At 39.4% G+C, this 6,774-nt stretch overlaps 1 long non-coding RNA gene across 1 annotated transcript in view; it reads left to right on the top strand.

Annotated features, from left to right (window-relative positions):
- Window positions 1-209: 209 nt before the first annotated feature.
- Window positions 210-6,774, top strand: part of LOC123521111 — a 10,143-nt gene continuing 3,578 nt past the window's right edge. Inside the window, exons 1-2 of the long non-coding RNA XR_006679587.1 lie at window positions 210-288; window positions 780-864. This is a non-coding gene — a long non-coding RNA (uncharacterized LOC123521111). The remainder of the gene's footprint in view (window positions 289-779; window positions 865-6,774) is intronic.

Consider the following 6,774-nt stretch of genomic DNA (forward strand, 5'->3'; position numbering starts at 1 on the left):
TATAAATTTAAGTTTTGTTCTATGTTTTTCTTTCATATTAACTAGGGCCTTCTATTGTGTCTTTGTGTCTTTTGATCAATACATGATCAGAAATGGTAGCCTGGCCCTACCTAGTTTGGAGCTCTGACTAGAGAAACTGGGGTTCAGGTGGACTATTAATCCTGTGAATTAATTGTTTTCTTTTCTTCCACATTTTATTCACATCCCATAAGGATTTCATTTTTGTTGCGATCCAATCATTAGGAATGGTGAAGAAATACTGAATCCATCACTACTTCGATAACACAAGTAAGATTCCAGATTTACATTTCCAGGTACCAAGAGTTCCCTCTAAATGCCACACTTGTTTTCTTGAGTATTTTTTTTTTTACTTTCCATTGCTTTAGATGAGAAGAGACTAATAGTTTTCCAGAAAAAATATGGACACACCCATGTCCCTACTCTCCAAATATGGAAGAGCCACAATGAACACTCTTCCGGACATCAGAACATTAGGGGACCTCCTTCCATAATTTTACAAAATGAAAAGGGCACCAATAATGGAGGAAGCGTCTGTCAATGGTGTTAATGTGGAATGTTATAACTTTTAAGTATATATTTTCAAAGATATTTCCATTTCTATTTGCTATGAAATAGTGACTTTTTCACTATTAAAGCTAGAGTGTTTTAGAGATTTTTGCTAAACTAGAGGCACTAATTACTTCCATGTAGTTAAGGTTGTTTAGATGACGAGTATGGTGTTTTTAATATTGAAAGTAATTTATGTATACTTCTTCCAGGGGCCATGTGATTGTTTGGTGCTGCCCACATCATGGAAAAAGCAGATTCCAAAATGTCTTAAGAGAATGTGAGAAATAATACAAGGTAGGCAACAGATCCAGAAGACAGCAGAGAAGAGTCTTTCATTAATTGATAGAGTCACAATTTTCTACCATGTGGCTCTACCATGTGTCTGTCAGTTTGCTGTACTGTGATGACTTGCGTGTTGCTGTGATGCTGGAAGTTATACTCTGGTATTTCAAATGGCAAGAGGGTCATTCAAAATGGATAGGCTTCAGCAGAGCTTCCAGACTAAGAATAGACTATGAAGAAGGAATAGGCTGTCCACATGAGGAATTAGCCATTGAAAATCTTATGGATGGCATGAATCCATTGTCAATTACTGAAAACGTCTTGAATAGAAGGTAAGAATTGTCAGAGATTGTGCCAGAAGATGAGTCTCTCAGGTCAGAATACCACTGAGGAAGAGCTGCTGTCTCCAAATAGACTTCACCATAATGACAAGGGTGGACTAAAGCTGGGGGTGGGGGTGGGTGGGGGTGGGGTGGGGGGGGCAGGGTAAAGCCTTCATGAATGTCATCAGTGACAACTCAAAATGAGAAGAAACAGCTGCAAACATCATAATAAGAGGAACTTCGGGCATACAAAATATTAATCTCAGAAAATGGGAAGTCAATAAAAAGGAAATAGAACACATAAAGATCAATAGTCTAGGTGTTAGTGAGAATGATTGGTATTGGCCATTTTGAATCTGAAAACCACGTGGTTTACTATGCTGGGAATGGCACAGTCAACAAGAATATTGTTGCATCATCGTCGTCAAAAAAGACCTTTCAAGATCTATCTAGGAGTACAAGCTGTTTGTGATAGGATTCTATCTATCTGCATTCAAGGAAATCCAATTAATACAACCATTCAAATTTGTGTACCAACCACCAAAGCTAGTGATGCAGAAGTTGAAGAATTCTACCAATGTCTTCATTCAGAAATTGATCAAACATGCACTCAAGATGCATTGATAATAATTGGTGATTGGAATGCAAATGTCAAATAAACAACTATGCTGAAAATACCACAGCACTCCCTTAGAGTGTTGGTGTACCTGGGGGTGCAAACTGTTAAGTGTTTTGTTACAGGGTTAAACAGTGGCAGCTAGAACCTATACCGAAGCACCTCAGAAGGCAGGCATAGTGATTTGCTTCCAAAAAGTTAGAGCCTTAAAAAACTGTGGGGCACATGGGAATGCTATGAGTCAGAATCAACTCAAAGGCAACTAACAACAATAATGGAAGGTTTATTATCATTTTCTTTTCCTATTAACTTTTTCCTTTATTCAAGATGTGCACAGAGTAATTTACAATGTAATTATATCTTTTATTTCAAGGACAAACATAGTCTCTCGGAAGAAAACTGCAATGGTAATATTTTACAGTTGGGATCTAGAAAACTAAGTTCCTTCCATAGCAGAGCAAAGACTGAGAACCAAATCACCTGGAACACATTGGGGTTCCATTGGCCATTATTCGAACACTTTGACACAAAATAAAGACACTAACGAATCTGAATAGTCTGGATACTTCGCTTTTACTAAAATATAATTATTTTACCATTTGAAGTACAACCCGATCTTCTGTTACTTAGTTTAAGGCAAAATATGTCAGAGAAATGTATGCCCAACACATTTCAAAATATGCAAGACTAAGAAGGTCAGCATCAGGGGCGCCATAATCACTGTCCTGCGATATGAGGATTGTCTTGGGAGCTAAATGCCTTAGTTTTATGATGAAAAGAACATGAAAATGCTTATTTTTATTTCTAGATTTTTTTATGTCAAAAGGTGCTTCCAATAAAAAAAATTCTTCCTAAGTCTTTATTCTGCTGAGTTATAGTATTATTGCCAACATAAACAATTGTACATCTTTTGTCTAAAGAAAATAATTTGAAAATGTAATTGGTCAGGAGAAATTGCATGCTCCGTGTTCACCTTTCATGGAAATTTCCATCATCATGAGCCTGGCATCTGGCAGAGGTGGAGCAATAGGCCCTAAACAATCCTAACAATAGAAGCAAATTTGACAAAATGCATCTGAGATAAATCCCAATATGAAAACACAGAAACAGAAGATCTTGAAAACCAGGTCAGGCCTGACGTGCATCAGAGCGGGGATCAACTGACAAGGTTTTAACCATTCAAGTCGGGTTTATCATTTTGATCTCCTATAGTTGTCTTTCCCATGCTGTTTTAGTCCAAAACAAATTTCATAGACATATGTGTTTAAGAAAGAGCTTTATATTAAGAGCAATTGTATATTAAGAAAACATCCCAGCCCAGTCCAGTCCAGATCAAGGCCATAAGTCCGATATTAGCCTCTATGTCTGATAGGAGTCTGTAAATTCCTCTTCAGACTCATGCAACACATGCTATGATGCAAAATGCAGGAAGATCACAAACCAGTGGGTAGAAAGTCTTGTGGATCCAGTGGCGGTGGAAGCATCTCAGTGCTGGTATGGGTCTCCACATGGCTCCTCCAGATCCAGGGCTCTGGCTTGATAGTGTAGTTCTATGTGGCTTGTCAACAGAAATGTCTCACAGGGAGAGTGTGTCTCACCTCCAGGGAGGAAGAATCCTCAGGAGAAGGCCAGGCCCACACAGAGGCCTCATTGGCTATAACCTAATTGACAGGCTAGACTCCACCCCTTTGCAAGTTGACAGGAGATTACGTAACTGCTACAAAAGCAGACAACTAAAACATTTTATTCCTAAGCAACTCTGTCGAGTCCCATAGTTCTTACTCCCTGCTGAGGAAAGAACAATGCAATATTTTTAAAAAAGAAAGTTTTTGTTGGTAGCAGTGTTAATTCAGGCAGTAGCATGTTTTGAAGAACTATGGAGTCTAATGGTAAATGGAAAGTTACCTACAGGAAGAGAAACGGGTGGACACAGAAAAAAATGATTTTAAATATGTGGACAAATGAAATGAAAGGAAAATATTGTCCTTTCAACAACTGGTCCTGCATGAGCTAAATGAGCTAAATCGAACAAGAGTAAATCTAAAGGCAAAAAAGAGATGTAAATTGCTGTATCATATTTCAATAATTCAACCTGATCTGTTTTTGAGGAGGACTCACACTACAGGGATTCAGTCATGAAAATATGTATGAATTTTGGTTGACAAAACATTAAATATGAGCCAAATGTATGACTTGCTTTCTAAAGAAAATATAGGAACATGGTTTGCAATACCAATGCATGCGGTTCAGATCACAGGAGCCGCTGCTCTGTCTTTCCTTTGTACCATTCATACAATGGCAGGTTTACCTTGTGTGATATTGCATGCTGAGGCTCGTTTCCTTTTCACAAGGAGAAAGTAGTCTGGGGTTAGGACTGGGGAAAGTATCTCATTAAAATGGTTATGAAAATTGGGACTCGTTAGCCTGGGTAAAGAGAGGAACAATAATAAAAACTTACACTAATGGCTTACTCTTTATCTCTCTCCAAGCATGTCTTAAGTTGACCCCTCACTTATGGTGACATACGCAATGCCTAGATCTGTGCCACCTGCATAAGGTATTGGACACCAGACTGGTGCTGAGATCCGCAGGGCTTCCATTGGCTAATTTCTGAAGTATAGCACGAGATCATTTTTCCTCATCCATTAGAGTTGTGATGCCCTGATGAAACCTTTTCAATATCCCAGCAGCAGACAAGCCTCCATCTCCTATGGTTGCATACAAGGCAGTATTGGCCAGGAGTCAAACATGGGTTTCCAGCAGGGAAGATGAGAATTCTATCACGGAAACACCACCAGCCCCTTACTCAGCATCCTATCATTGTTGAAATGTTACCACACTCAATTCTGTGTCCTTTCTCTTTCATTAATATTCAGTCCCTTGATCATTGCATCTGGTCAGATGGATTCCAATTCTATATAAATGCTGACAGTGATCACATATACAGTGAACCCTCGCCACTTCGCGCTTCGACTTCAGCGGCTTCACTCTATCGCGGTTTTTGCGTAACAGTGCATGCTCTGTCATTACTGTCACTGATTGGCTCATACTGTACACGCTTGATGCCATAAATAATATAATAAATAATAAATGATAATTGTAACGTCCAAAATGTTTTACTGTATTTTCCCTTTTTCGTTTAATAAATTGGGTAATACGAGTGTAATGGTGACTAAAGGGTGTTTTTTCATGTCCTCTATGCTCTAACTACGAAAATATTTGATTTACAAATAAGAAATCCTACTTCGCGGAATTTCACTTATCACGGTAGGGTCTAGAACCGATTAACCGCAATAAACGAGGGTTCACTGTATATCTCAAATCCAAACTTGTTTTTTTTTAATCATTTTATTGGGGGCTCCTACAGCTCTTATCACAATCCATCCACCCATCCATTGTGTCAAGCACATTTATACATCTGTTGCCATCATCATCTCCAAAGCATTTTCTTTCTACTTGAGCGCTTGGTATCAGCTCCTCATTTTTTCCCTCCCTCCCCCATCCTCCCTCCGTCATGAACCCTTGATAATTTATAAATTATTATTTTTTCATGTCTTACACTGACCAATGTCTCCCTTCACCCACTTCACTGTTGTCCTTCCCCCTGGGAGGGGGTTATATGTAAATGATTGTGATCAGTTCCCCCTTTCTCCCCACACTTCCCCTTCCCCTCCTGGTATCACTATTCTCAATATCAGTCCTGAGTGGTTTATATGCCCTGGATTCCGTGTATTTCCAGCTTTTATCTGTACCCATATACAGGCTCTGGTCTAATGGGTTTGTAAGGTAGAATTGCGGTCATGATAGTGGAGGGGAGGAAGCATTAAAGAACTAGAAGAAAGTTGTATGTTTCATCGGTGCTACAGTGCACCCTGACAGGCTCATCACTTCCTTGTGACCCTTCTGAAAGGGGATATCCAATTGCCTACAGATGGGCTTTGGGTCTCCTCTCTGCACACGCCCTCATTCACATTGCTTTGATTTTTTGTTCTGGGTCTTTGATGCCTGATACCTGATCCTATCGACACCTCATGATCACACAGGCTTCTTCCATGTGGACTTTGTTGCTTCTCAAGTAGATGCTGCTTGTTTATCTTCAAGCCTTTAAGACCTCAGATGCTATATCTTTTGATAGCCAGGCATTATCAGCTTTCTTCACTACATTTGCATATTCACCCACTTCATCTTCGTGTCCAGAAGGTCAGCATCATGGAATGCCAGGCTATTAGAAAAAAGTGTTCTTGCGTTGAAGAAGTGCTTGAGTAGAGGCCCCATGTCCATCTGCTACCTTAATATTAAACCCATAAACATATGTACCTAGATCTATTTCCTTATTGCTCTATATAAATATATTTACATATGTACATGCATGCATTTAGACTTCTATAAATGCCCTATGCCTTCTAGTTATTTCCTCTATTTCCTTTTACTTTCCTCTTATCCCACTATTATATTCGGTTTTCATTCGGGTTTCAGTAATTCCTCTTGGTCACATTGCCCTTAATCAAGCCATACCAGGCATCCTACACCCTTCTCACCATAGAGTTTAGATCACTTGCTGTTCCCTTGTCCTTGGGTTTGTTAACACCCACTTCCTTTCCCGACATTCACCTCTCCCGTGCCCCCCTCCATATCCCTCCCGGAATCATTGGTCTGGTTTCTTTCTCCTCTGGATTGTTTATCCTGCCTCTCTTATCTAGATAGCTATGCAGAGATAATAATAAGCACACAAAAAAGACAGAGCAAAACAACAGAAACACCAAACAAACAAACAAACAAAAAAACTGTTGACCAAAAAAAGAATAAAGAAAATCCTATAAATAAAAGGTCTGTTTGGAGGGGTCTCGGGGAGGAGATGAGCCAGTCAGGGTGTGATGTAACGATGACGAGAAATACAGCTTTCCTCTAGTTCCTAAATGTTTCCTCCCCGCTCCCACTACCATGACTCAAATTTGATCTTGCAAGTCTGGCTAGACCAGAGGA

The sequence above is a fragment of the Echinops telfairi genome, unplaced genomic scaffold, assembly GCF_000313985.2.
Source record: "Echinops telfairi isolate 266 unplaced genomic scaffold, ASM31398v2 ScPeMD7_7469;HRSCAF=8507_1, whole genome shotgun sequence".
NCBI lineage: Eukaryota > Metazoa > Chordata > Mammalia > Afrosoricida > Tenrecidae > Echinops > Echinops telfairi.